The sequence below is a fragment of the Lampetra planeri genome, chromosome 76 (genome assembly GCF_965212315.1).
Source record: "Lampetra planeri chromosome 76, kcLamPlan1.2.h2, whole genome shotgun sequence".
Taxonomy (NCBI): domain Eukaryota; kingdom Metazoa; phylum Chordata; class Hyperoartia; order Petromyzontiformes; family Petromyzontidae; genus Lampetra; species Lampetra planeri.
In genome coordinates, this window is record NC_136181.1 from 441,740 (window position 1) to 454,751 (window position 13,012).

Below are 13,012 nucleotides of genomic sequence, written 5' to 3' on the forward strand. Positions count from 1 at the left end.
ATTTGTCAAACTTCGTGATGATTTGAGCCAAATTGCTGTAGAAAACGCCAAAACAAGATGCACAGCCTGGGGGATCGATGTGGACAGAAGAATTAGGCGACGTCGGAAGATGCCAGGAGAACTGGCAAGAGATGCAGGACTTTCAGCAGAAGAAGAAATTGTGCGCGTTATGAAGAGTGTATTTTATCGACTTCAACAGGAGATGTCAACACGGGTTTTACGACTAAAAGACCTGAACACAACATTTGGATTTCTGCTGGACGTCAAAACTCTTCTATCCGACACAGATGTCGATGCAATTCGTCGAAATTGCACAGATTTTGGAAATTTCTATGACACCGACATCAATGGCCACGAACTTTTCACAGAAATTGGAGATTGCAAAATGCTGCTCAGTAACCGGAATGAAGTTCTACCAGAAACTCCTTTGGATCTTCTTAGTTTTATTGTGTTTTATGGAGACAACATATTTCCGAATTTGCGAATTTCACAGCAAATTTTATTAACAATAGCAGTTTCAATTGCAAGCTGTGAGCGGTCGTTCAGCAAATTGAAACTTATTTTGTCGTATTTGCGTGCTTCAATGGGACAAGATCGTCTCAGCGATCTTGCTCTTCTTAGCGTTGAAAGAGAAACCTTGGAAAAAACAGATTTTGATTACGTGATTGACCAGTTTGCGACAGTGAAATCAAGAAAAATGTATCTTTTGTAGACTATGTCAACCAGTCTACGACAGTGACTGAGTGAGCCATGTAATATAATTTCTATAAATTTGCTTCTTTAAATACAATGTTTCATTACAATTTAAATTGTTATTCCTTATTCGATGTAATAGGAAAATGTGATTAAACGGGGGGGGGGGACGCCAATTTTATAGTTTGTCCCCGGGCGCAAAATATCCTAGCTACGCCTCTGGCACAACCTCACCTGGTGACTCACACACTTGCTCTCCTTCACTGCGCAGATGGTCGTCCAGCTCGAGTCCGCGGCGCCTGACGGAGATGGTGCAACACGAGGGCAGCAGGTGGATGGCTCACCTTCCGCTGCCCCACAAGCGTGGGAACCGGCGGGGTTCCCGCCTGCACAAGCGGCCGCCATTTTGCCCGCCGCGGGCGTGGCGCAACAAGTAGCCGCCATTTTGTGTCTGAGCGGGAAATTGTTCCCGCCAAATTCGAGTCGCCATCGGCGGCTTCTGCGGGGGCGCTGTCCCAACAAAAGCGCCTGCCTCTCGTCCGCGAGTTCGTGGTAGTGGGAGGCAACTGGACGGCGTTTCAACGCCACTTCAAAGCTGCTTGCACCTTGGTCGGGTGGTCCGACGCGCAGGCTCTGTGGGCTCTGCCCATGGTGCTGGATGAGGACTCCCTGGCGGCATTTGAGGCCATCCCAGAGGTGAACCAGGCAACTCTGCCTCGGGCATGTGCTCAGATGGCCACCATTTTTGACCCGCCGTCCAACGCGCTCTGAAGGTTCATGCTCGAGAGACGAGGGGAGGCCGAGACACCTCCCCCCTTCTGCAGCACGCTGTTAGCCTTGGGCCACGCGGCATACCCGCACATGAAGCAGACTGCGTTGGATTCCCTGGCGCTACAGAGACTGCTGTCGCTGGCCCAGGAGTTGGGCATCGCTCTTCCCATCACGGAGGAGGACCACCTGTGGTCCCTAAAGGTGGCCTGGTGCATCCAAGTGCATGTCAACTTGCAATGGTGGCCTGTGGTGGCTGCCTGTGCGGGTATCCCGGAGGACATGGAGGAACCTGCGCCATGGGAGCCGGAGTGGGTCTGTGCGTCGTTCGTCCAAGGACCATGCGGTAGCAGAGTCGAGGGGTGATGACTGGAGCGGGAGCGGCTGGAGAGGGACCCCCTTCCAACATGGAGGTCCACGATCGCCTGCTTCAAATGCAGCCAGCCGGGCCACATCGTCAGGGGATGATGGAACAGCACCGGTTCGCCCTCCTCGCCTTCGACGTCCTCCGTCCCGCCGACATCTGCTTCCTCCACCTTGCTGGCAAGTCACGACGCATCAGATACCCGGCCGCAAATGTCACATCTCGCATCCCCTTGTTGAGCGCATCCGGTTCACACATCGTCATCCTTCCTCGTGTCATGGCGCGTGAGTGACAGCCTCTGGCATAGGACGGGTGGCCATGGGGCGCAGGGCATTGGAGTGCGTTGGCGCACCATGTCGTGGCGGCGGTGGCGGGGTCGTCCGTGGTAATTGGTTTTGTCCAGGGGATAGAGGGGAGGGTTCTGGTCGACACAGGAGCGTCAGCCAACATGATTTCAGAGCTCATTTTATTTTTATTATTGCCGCCGAGAGCCTGTTGTCTTAGCCCGGTCGCTAGTGCTTGTATTCCCATGGACGGTGGGAGTCTGGGCATTATAGACCAAATATTGTCAAAAGTCTGTGTTGGAGACATTAGGTTGATGGGGCTGGTGTTGGTTTCAAGGACATTGGCTGTGCCCTGCTATTGGGCACAGATGTTCTTGGGAGAATGCCCCTTAAGATCCTTGTTGATCAAGGTTGTGTTGAATTTCTGATGGGACAATGGTTGGCCTTTTTAAAGTCTCTGACCCGGTTGGCAAGAGCCAATGACACGGTTCAGGCCCTGGCAAAGGAAACTGTTACAGTTCCACCAGGCGCTCAGATGTTGGTGCCCTTGCGGTTGCAGAAGCAACTGGATGTTATGGATCCCATTGAAGGGGTCCTTTTAACCCCTTCTAATACGGCGATTCGGGGTCTCGCGTTGATGGGTGATCAAACCATAGTGAGGGTGGACCAGGAGCCCTTTTTGTAAGTGAACCTCATGGCGGGACCCCGGGGTACCATAAGCCCCCGGTTCTCGCATAAACATTATATTATAATGTAAACTGAAACTTTTTTCTTTTTCACCATTGGGTTTGAAGTATGGTGGCAATTGTTGTCTTGTTAAACGATGCCTTTAAAACTGAAAACTACTTACCTGCAGTACCTATATTTAATTATACTAAATTACACTTTAGAAAAAATAATTTACACCCCTCTGTCAATCATCGTGTTTCTCAGTGTGCATTTGTGAACACGCTTTGTAAACAGTACATAAAATAGTACGCGTTTTCAATGCGCTGTTCAAATTGTAACACGCGTTTATACCAATATTACTTTACAGAGTAGTGGGTCGCCGTTCCTCTTATCCACATTTATACAAGCGGTATGTGGGGACTATGGCTTAACCGCAAAAAACACCTATCTGCAAAGATGCATACGGAGAAGAAAAGTATTATCAAACAGGAGGAATTAATGGTGCAATGCATCTCATTTGTTAAAGATCTGCAGGTAATATGATCATCATCGATTGACCCTGGCTGCAGACATTGGTAGATCACAAATAATAATGAAGATAAGAGAGCAGTTTCACTGTATTATGCATACCGTTATGACAAATAAATGACTTAAGTCGTGTAGACAGTTTGAGCAGCTTTGGATAAGACTTATGATCCTGCCAATACCCGAGCATGGAGTGCATTCGCTTGTTGAGATATTCTGTGCATTCGTCCTCGCTGCTGTGCTTGGACGACATGACAACAGAATGATCTGCGCCAGGTGGGTTGCGGCGTTTATGTGCACGTTGGGACGGAGTCGCCAAAAATAAATAAATAACTTTAGATTTTCACTTCTGTTTATTCTGGACCCATGGGTCTCACCATTAAGTTCAAGTGCTAAACGTCAGGCTGGGGGCTACGGTGGTCCAAGCTGGTACAGTTTTAGCCCACGCAACACCCACGCGCTGTGAGGAGGCCTGCGTGGAGGCTGCAGAGGTCATTGCCATGGTGGAACGATGTTGTGTATATACCCCCTTTTTATTTTTTTAAATATTATTATTTTTTAAGAATTATTCTGCCAACATATATAATATCGTTTTTTTTAATAGACACGCGGCAACGTGGGAACGGACACGCCCCCACACTTCCACAGATGCACATACCTCACCTCAAAAGAATAAAGGTCATAAAAACTCCCCTAATTTCACACAAGAGGAACAAGGGAGGGGGGAATTGCAAGCGGGGGGTTCTGGAAGAAACATCCTTTCGTAAAAAAAAAAAGCATTGCAAAAAAAAACCCTTTGATAAATACAAAACCAGGCCACGAAATATATAATTATATTCTTAACAAAGGAAACAGCATTGACGATAAAAAGCACAGACGGGTTTTGAACCATGTTAGATAAACAAGTTACCAACTTAGCCATGAAGAGTAAGCAAACAGTATCCATCCTCACTCCAATAGGAAAGGTCGCGAGGAGGGGTCGCGGGGGTGTCTGCTTTTTCCCGCTCTGTTTTTTGTTTGTTGCCCGCTCGCAAGGAATGCGCAGAGAGGGGAGACAAGAGCGCTCAGAATGAGCAGTCAGTCCGAGTCGCGCTCAGCGGTGCGACGGGGCTCGCAAGGGAGGTGTCGACATGAGCCGAGAGAGTATCGCTGAAAGTTCTCTTCTACAGTTATCCTGATGTGTTGAGTTGCTCGCAAAGTCAAGGATTGCGATAAGTTGATTGTACTAAGTTTTCACAGTCGGCTAAGAGGTGTGCAAATACAATTATAAATTTTGAGAGCGAATGCCAACAGCTGCAGCTGGAGTTGCGCTAACGAACAATCAGCCGGGAGAAAGAGAAGGAGAGCGCCAGCAGAGCTGCGCCACCGAGCGCCACCGAGCGCCACCGAGCGCCAGCAGAGCTGCGCCACCGAGCGCCACCGAGCGCCACCGAGCGCCACCGAGCGCCACGGAGCGCCACCGAGCGCCACGGAGCGCCACCGAGAGCCAGAGAGCGCCACCGAGCGACACCGAGCGACAACGAGCGACACCGAGCGACACCCAGCGCCACCGAGCGACCGAGCATCTTCAAGGACAGCATCGTGCCAACTCGTCGTCCAGCAGTGGAGAGAGAGAGAGCGCACAAGCAGAGACACGCCGAGCGAGAAAGCAGCAGGGTCTCGCGGCGGCCACGCCCAACCCAGTGAAAACTTCTGGCCGCTGTTTGTATCCTCCCACACCACACAAGCTAACGACACAACTCCCGGCTCTAAGATTTAATTAATATTACAAGGGGACAACGCACACACAGCACGCACACGAATAAGACTTTAAAAAAAAATTGTCATTGCGTTTCAAAAAGGGTTGCCATTTCGAGGTGGTGCGTTCAATATCAACTGATCGTGCAAAGCAGTTGCTGCCGTCGAGTTACATGAATAAGAAATGTTTTAGTCATTCATTTTCGTTAACTGCATAATCACGCCAATGAAGAAGTATTTTTAGTCATTCATTTTCGTTACTGCATAATCTTGTCCATGAATTTATTGACGTATACTTGCTTTCGGATAAGAGAGTGTCATGTGTTTGTTTAGAATAAAAATTGCTTAACACCAACTGTTCGAGTGCTTCTTTCCAAGTCCATGCAAAACTATCTTATTCTTGATAACTGTATCCTGTGATGAGATCTGAAACTGGAAACCTAAAATAACATAAACACACTAAGATAATCGGTAACGTTTAATCGATGATAATCGTGTTATCCTGATTGATATAACTCTGGATAAACGAAGCTGAGCCTGATTATCACAACTGCACACCGTAACATAATCGCAAGCATCCGCATACATTACTACGATTATCTCCGTGATTATCATAATTTATGCACGTTAATACACACATTAACATAATTAATGCGATTTGCGCATTTTTTGGAAAATTCTTAATTTTTATTATTTTTATCAAAATTTCATAACCCAACACATACAACAGCGAGAAGGTGAGTCAGACGGGGCTTGGATGGATGCGTTGTGTGGGGAAAATTCTACATGTTCCGGGGAACAGCGGAGCGAGCTGCGTGCCTTTCTCCGAGAATTTGAAGATATTTTTAGCCAGGGGAAATTTTATATTGGCTGCACTTCACTATTGCAACATCGCATCGATTTGGGTAACCCTGCTGCGATTAGGCAGAATTTGTATAGGCTCAGTCCCAAGGAAAAGGACCATGTTTGCCAGGCAGTTGACGAAATGTTGGTCACGGACATCATCTCCCCTTCTACTAGTCCGTGGTGGGCTCCCATTGTTTTGGACACAAAAGAGGATGGGAGTCTGCGCTTTTTTGTCAACTTCCGTAAATTGAATTGAATTTCTGTGGCGGACGCACATCCTCTCTCCCGGATGGACGACTCCTTGGACGCCTTGTCGGGTGCAGGATTTTTCTCGACCCTCCACTTGTTGTCGGGGTTTTGGCAGCTGCCCTTGGACGAAGAATCCAGGCCTAAAACCGCGTTCCGAACACCACAAGGGTTGTTCCATGCCCATGCAGATCACGATTAGGCGGCTGATGAAGGCACGTGAGGCATCTCAAGGGAATTCGGCTAAAAGACAGGCCGCGAATGAAACACTCATGGGACAACGGGAGTCCTGGACTCCATGGACCGCTGGGGACAAGGCGTGGCTGCATTGTCCCCAGGTGCCCCTGGGTACGTCCCCTAAATTACACCCACAGTGGCAGGGTCCTGTTGAGGTGATTGAGGTCAAGAGGCCGCAGTGCGTGCGTATTGTTATATATGTCGGGTTCTGAAAAATTGATGAAAAAATAATAATAAAGGAAAATTGGACGAATGTGTATTTATCAAAAAATATGCTAATTTATGTAACCTATGCGTAAACAATATGCTAATTATGGAGATAATCGTATTAATTTATGCGAATGTACATGCTTATGCTAATGTGGGCAGTTATGATAATTAGGCTTAGCTTCGTTGTCTAGGGTCGTATTTTCAATCGGGAATCTCTCTCAGTGAACGGTACATTTAACCATCAATGATTGCCTTATTTCACTTTGGCAACCGAACATTTGATTGATTCCACCCTCGTAACACGAGCATAGACGGCGATAGGGAGAGTCCTTAACATGCATGCAACGATATTCATACGAAAGGCAATAAAAGCAAATTATTATACCCCAAAGGCAAAGGTATACGTCAATAGATTCATCAGCAAGATTATATAATTAACTAAATGTCTTGGGACAATGGGGTGCGGCGGTGTGTGTCTGTTGACGCATATGCTTAATTTTTGGCTAAGCTTCAATTAATTCGTGGGCAAGATTCTGTGTTCAAAAGAAAGGTTTAACACAATATTCTCCCTGTGAGCGTGTAGATTCGTAATGAAGGTTTCAAAAGTTTAGTTTGCATCGATGAATCTATTGGTAATTTTATGCGATAAATTTATTTTTATTGAATAATACAAATTATAACGATTTCCATTTAAAGCTTTCGTGACTGCAGGGATTCATCTTCTTGGTTCTTTCGGTAAAGTCACGTAGAAGGGAACTAATAAAATAATAAAAATAAAACATAATAAAATAATTCTCACGACGTTTCGGCTACAACGCAAGCAGCCGTCTTCAGGTGAAGAATGAGACACTGCCAAGCTTGGAGCTTATATATAAGCTGGGTTGGAGGTGGAAGAAGAGCGCCTTAACAAAAGGATGTGCACACCAAGAGGAACCCAAACTGGCTCGTTTTTTGTCTGAAATCCTACGGTCTTTCACTGGAAAAACCACCTCTGCGGTACTAAACTCTACTGACCTGGTATCGACAATCAAGGGGATTTCCCTGTCCCCAGACGACCCGCTTGTCAGTGTTGATGTGGTTTCCTTATTCACCAAAGTTCCTGTACCTGACACCATCGCAATCATTGAAGACTTAGTTCATCAAGGACTGAATACTGGGGTACCCCCCCTGGTGAGACACTGCTTAACCAATACATACTTCACCTGGAATGGAAATTTCTACAAACAAACTGAGGGCACCCCAATGGGCTCCCCCCTATCTCTGGTTGTGGCCAACATTTTCATGGATAAATTTGAGACTGACGCCATCCAGACTGCCACTCTACACCCGACCTTATGGAAGAGGTACGTAGATTACACTTTTGTCATCTGGCCACATGGCCGGCCTGCTCTAGACCAATTTCTCGACCACATCAACTCCATACACCCAGCCATCAGATTCACCATGGAAGTCGAAAAAGATGGCAAGCTACCCTTTTTGGATGTCCTAATTAAAAGGAGACCTGATGGTTCAATGAGCCATTCTATCTACAGGAAAGCCACCCAAACGGATGCCTACCTAAAACCGGATTCTCACCACCATCCATCCCAAAAGAACTCCCTCATCAAGACTCTATACCATAGAGCCCTATGCATCTCCGACCAGGAACACATTGCCAGTGAACTCAAACACGTACGCCAAGCTCTTAAGGCTAATGGTTACTCCGACTACACAATCCGAAAAGCCATCACTCCAACCATCAAGAAAGATCCTGTTGAGGAGCCTTTCAAAACCATTACCTTACCCTACATTGCTGGGGTCACAAAAAAGATCTCCAAAATCCTGATTAAACACAAGATTCAGGTCCGATTCAACACAGTACATAAAATCCGTGATCTGGTCCCGTCTGTAAAATACGTGGTTCCAGACATACAGTACCCTGGCGTCTATAAACTAAGTTGCCTCTGTGGTAGCAGTTACATTGGAGAAACCAAACGACATGTCTCGGACCGCATCCGTAAACATAAAGCAGACCTGAAACACGGTAGGACAAACACCTCAGCCGTGGCAGATCACTGTTACAATTCAGTGGGCTCACATGACATTGACTTATCCAAGACAGAGGTTCTCTGCAAGCCATCTGGCTACCATGAGAGATTCGTTCATGAGGCGATCCACATATACAAACACAGAGACAATTTCAACCGAGAAGATGGATTCTGGCTCAGCAATCATTGGAAGGACGTAATAAAGCATTTCGGATCTTAACTGATTGTTGTTCACGTTTACGGTGACTTTCAGACCGCAGTCCACTCACTGGCATTGACTGTGTATCTTGTGTTCTCCACAGGGAATGCATTATTTGCTCCACTGCGGGTCTCCTGCCACCGCTCTCATTGACATGTTTCATTGCTTCTACATACTATTAACATTCCCTCCCTTTGTTAATGCTACCCCTTACCCCCTCCCTTTGATGCTGCTAATCCTACATAATGCATGGGCATAATGTGACCTTGAAACCCCCCCCGCCCACCTCCTACGCATTTCCCATGAATATGCTGGGTTCCTCTTGGTGTGCACATCCTTTTGTTAAGGCGCTCTTCTTCCACCTCCAACCCAGCTTATATATAAGCTCCAAGCTTGGCAGTGTCTCATTCTTCACCTGAAGACGGCTGCTTGCGTTGTAGCCGAAACGTCGTGAGAATTATTTTATTATGTTTTATTTTTATTATTTTATTACTTCCCTTCTACGTGACTTTACCGAAAGAACCAAGAAGATAAATTATAACGACTATTGTACGTATAAACGACCGTATTCTTATTACTCAATGAGCACCAACGTCTTCACTACCAGTTAATGGTTCACGTGTATGCGTGTGTGTATTGTCCCTTTAATAAATTCTTGTGTTAGCCTGGGTATGTATGTGTGCGTGGTTTTGATTCCCTGGGTCAATTATTTGTATTAAGCAGATGCCGGGCGTGTCGTGGGTTTGTGAGTGTGGGGGAGGGCATATGAACGGCGGCTTGCTCTCTCTCTCGCTCGGGCGTGTCTGACGTTAGCCGACGGTTCTTTCCGCCGCTGGATGAGCTGTGGGCACGATGCTCGTCCTTGAAGATGCTAGTCCTTGAAGATGCTCGTCCTTGAAGATGCTCGTCCTTGAAGATGCTCGTCCTTGAAGATGCTCGTCCTTGAAGATGCTCGTCTTTGAAGATGCTCGGTGGCGCTCGGTGGCGATGAACGATGCTCTCGTTCGGTGATGGCAGGCACCAATGTCTGATGGAGCTGGTTCTCTGTGAGGCTGGCTTGGTCGAGGTTTGGCGCTTTCCGCCCTTTCTCGATGATGATACTGGAATTCTCGTCAGCTTAACTCGAACTGCCGTGGCTCGTGGGAGTCGGTGCCCAGAGCAGAGTGACTTTCGAGCGATACTTCTTCTGTTGGCGCTGATCTCGCACCGAGTAGTATATCGCTACTCAGCGAGCCTCGCCATCCTTGATGGGTTGCGGAGTCTTCTTCTGCTGGCAAGCTTCTTCTGTGTCGGTGGTGTGTCGATGTATAGCCGTGTCTCCGGTTATATCTGAAAAATCTCTCCACTTGGCACGCCTTCTTACAAAGGACTGGAACCATTCTTTGTGTTAGTTCATCCGCTTATGGACACAGCTGCATGTGTGTCCGTGTGTGTGTGTTCTGGTTTATTGAGATAATATAAATTCATCAATGGAACCGGCTTTCCCAGATTGCCCCCACTTTTGTCCGTTTAGCCTCTGCAATAATTGACCTGGAAAGGGGGGGGGGTTCCCTTTCTTCCCCCGCTCCCCTCCTTCCCTCACGGTGGGGGTGGCATTCTTTGTCTGTGTGCAAATCTTGCTATCACGTGCGGCGGGAAGACAAAGGCGGTTGGGAGGCTCTTTTCCTATGGGAAAAAATACATGTATTCATAGGGTTTTACTAACCTTCGTTCGACTGCTTGTATCCTGGGTTTGTGCTGTTTGTTCTCGAGTTATTATTATTATTGTTATTATTATCTGATATCCCGAGGTTAGAGAATTCGTTTTGGCTTAAGAACAACCCTGACTGCCAGAATTCTTCTTTGATGTTTTGGTCAGGTCGCGTAGATAAAGATACAAATAAATGACATTAGTATTAAGGTAATGAATCAGACATAATAATCCACTGATGTAGATTGTAGCCTGGTTCTTAATTAGAGTGAGTGTGGGGATCTATAATGTTCACTTATTCTGGTCTCTAATTTTCGGATTTGTCGTTAACTAAAATAGCCTACAAAACTTGTCTGTTCGCTTTTCGCCGCCCTGTTTGAGTGGCGGGTCTCTGAAGTTGTGGGAGTCCTCCCTAGCAACACCCCCGACCTCTTCTCTTTTGTTCTGTTTTTGTATTACCCTTGTGTGGCTCACCTCCTGCTCTCTGGCCTCGAGTGTGAAAGGCAGCTGAAGTGAGGGTGGATGTTACAATTTTTGCTTGTGCCTCGTGCTACACCACGGTTGATTAAAATATATATATTGGCCGAATTATTCTTAATATGAATTTTAGAAAAAGGGTCATATATCCAACACTATACAGGTCGGTCGCTGTCGCTGGTTTGTGCACCCGTCACGGTTGAAACCTTATATTCCACCCTATGTTGATGGTTCATCTCCACCTCCTGAGTGCTGGGTGTCTGACGTGTCCGACGAGCCGGGCGGGTGAGCCTGGAAATTGTACTTCAGGAGGATTCCGTTGTATTGCCCACAGGATCCCAGTGCCTGATGCCTGGAGGCCCACCGACAGCGCCTCCAAGGGACGGACCTGGTGTGAGGGACTGGTTGCCATCTTCTTCTCTCTGGGAGGGGCTTCGCCCGTTAGACCATTTATGTAGTGTATCGGTGGTCCCCAGCACACAAATTCTAGTTCCAGATGGAGGTCCGGCAGCGAGGACCTATTCAAAGAGTGATTTGTTCTGATGAACCGCTCGCTTTCCGTTGTTTAATTGAGTTCCGACACTGTCTGGCAGGTGGCCGCAGACGCGAGCCGGTTTGTGACTAGTAGTTGAAATGGGGTCCTTCCCGATGCTTGTTGGCTGCGACACACCGGCAAGATGTCGGAAATTGTTAACTTCCTTGCGGTTTGCGTTCATAGTTAAAAGTTTTCCCTGAAGTTCGTTAACCCTCCATGTTAGGTAAATTGCGATAGTACATTTTTGTGAGTTTCCCACTCTCCGTATGTGCTTGTGGTCAGCTGAGACAGCTGTGTTTTTCACGGGGGTGGAAGGGGGTGATGTGGTATAGTGCTGGCTGCTGGCAGAAAAGGGGATCTCTAACATACGGCAGTCCTGACGTCAGCAGGCCAGGATATACACGAGAGGGGGATCTAGCAGAAAGGTCATAGAAGAGGCCCACCAGAAACCCGCTAGTAGGTTCCAGAAAGGGGGCATGGCCGGAGTAGAGCGAGGCCACGCTGATAGTATAAGAGGGGCCGCTGTGGGGGAATCGGGACTGATGTTGGAGTGGGATTCCTATCGTGCTGCTGAAGTCCATCATCGCCATTCTTCTCTTCGTCTTCACTATTCTTCTTGTCGTTTTCACCATTCTTCTCGTCATCGTCTCTGTCTCTACCATCTCGGCCACCACTAGTCGGACAGCCTACCAACTGTTCTGGCTGAGTAGCGTCGCCGATAATATACGAACTAAACATTAAGTGTGTTAATCCCGATGATGCTCACTAATAAAGTAGTGCCTCCAAGTCTTATCATCTCCGAATTAGTCACTACAATAGTATGAACATTTAATGTTTCTTACTCGGCCATTACATATATTTGGCAGTGTTCTAGATATAATCTAATCATAGAGATTGTGGATATTTGTTTGCATTATTCCAGGCTATATCTCTAGTATTCATTAATTCAAAGATGTTCAGATCAAACCATGGTGGACGATCACCCTTTATTCTTAACTTTTTTAAGTGGGCATGTTTGTCAATGATTTATAGGAATTCCTTCTTAAAATATGTCCAAGCATTTTCAAAAATTTGAATTTTTCTAACCATATCCCAATTTAATACGTAGGCTGTCGCGACCAATATTAGTCATAATAAAGGTTTTTGCGTAAATATAAATGTGTCGTAACCCTCCACCACCCGACACAGCCTGGCAAATTGGCCGATGATGCTGGATGTAATATCGACCGAAACGTTGTACTCAAATTGTAAATGTTGTGGATTTACTCTCCAACACACCGGTGGGCTGAAGTAACGAATTGGCGCGTTGTTTATATGACAAACCTTACTGGTTGAGTCGGGTGGTGGATGGTTATGACACATTTATACTTACACGATTTAACCCAATAACCTTTATTACATCATTACCCAGTAAAAATGGAGAGTGTCATGTATTAATGCGTAAAGGTCAAACATTTTAAATGATTGTTTTATACTGGTAGGAACGAAGTGAACCAGCCTACAAT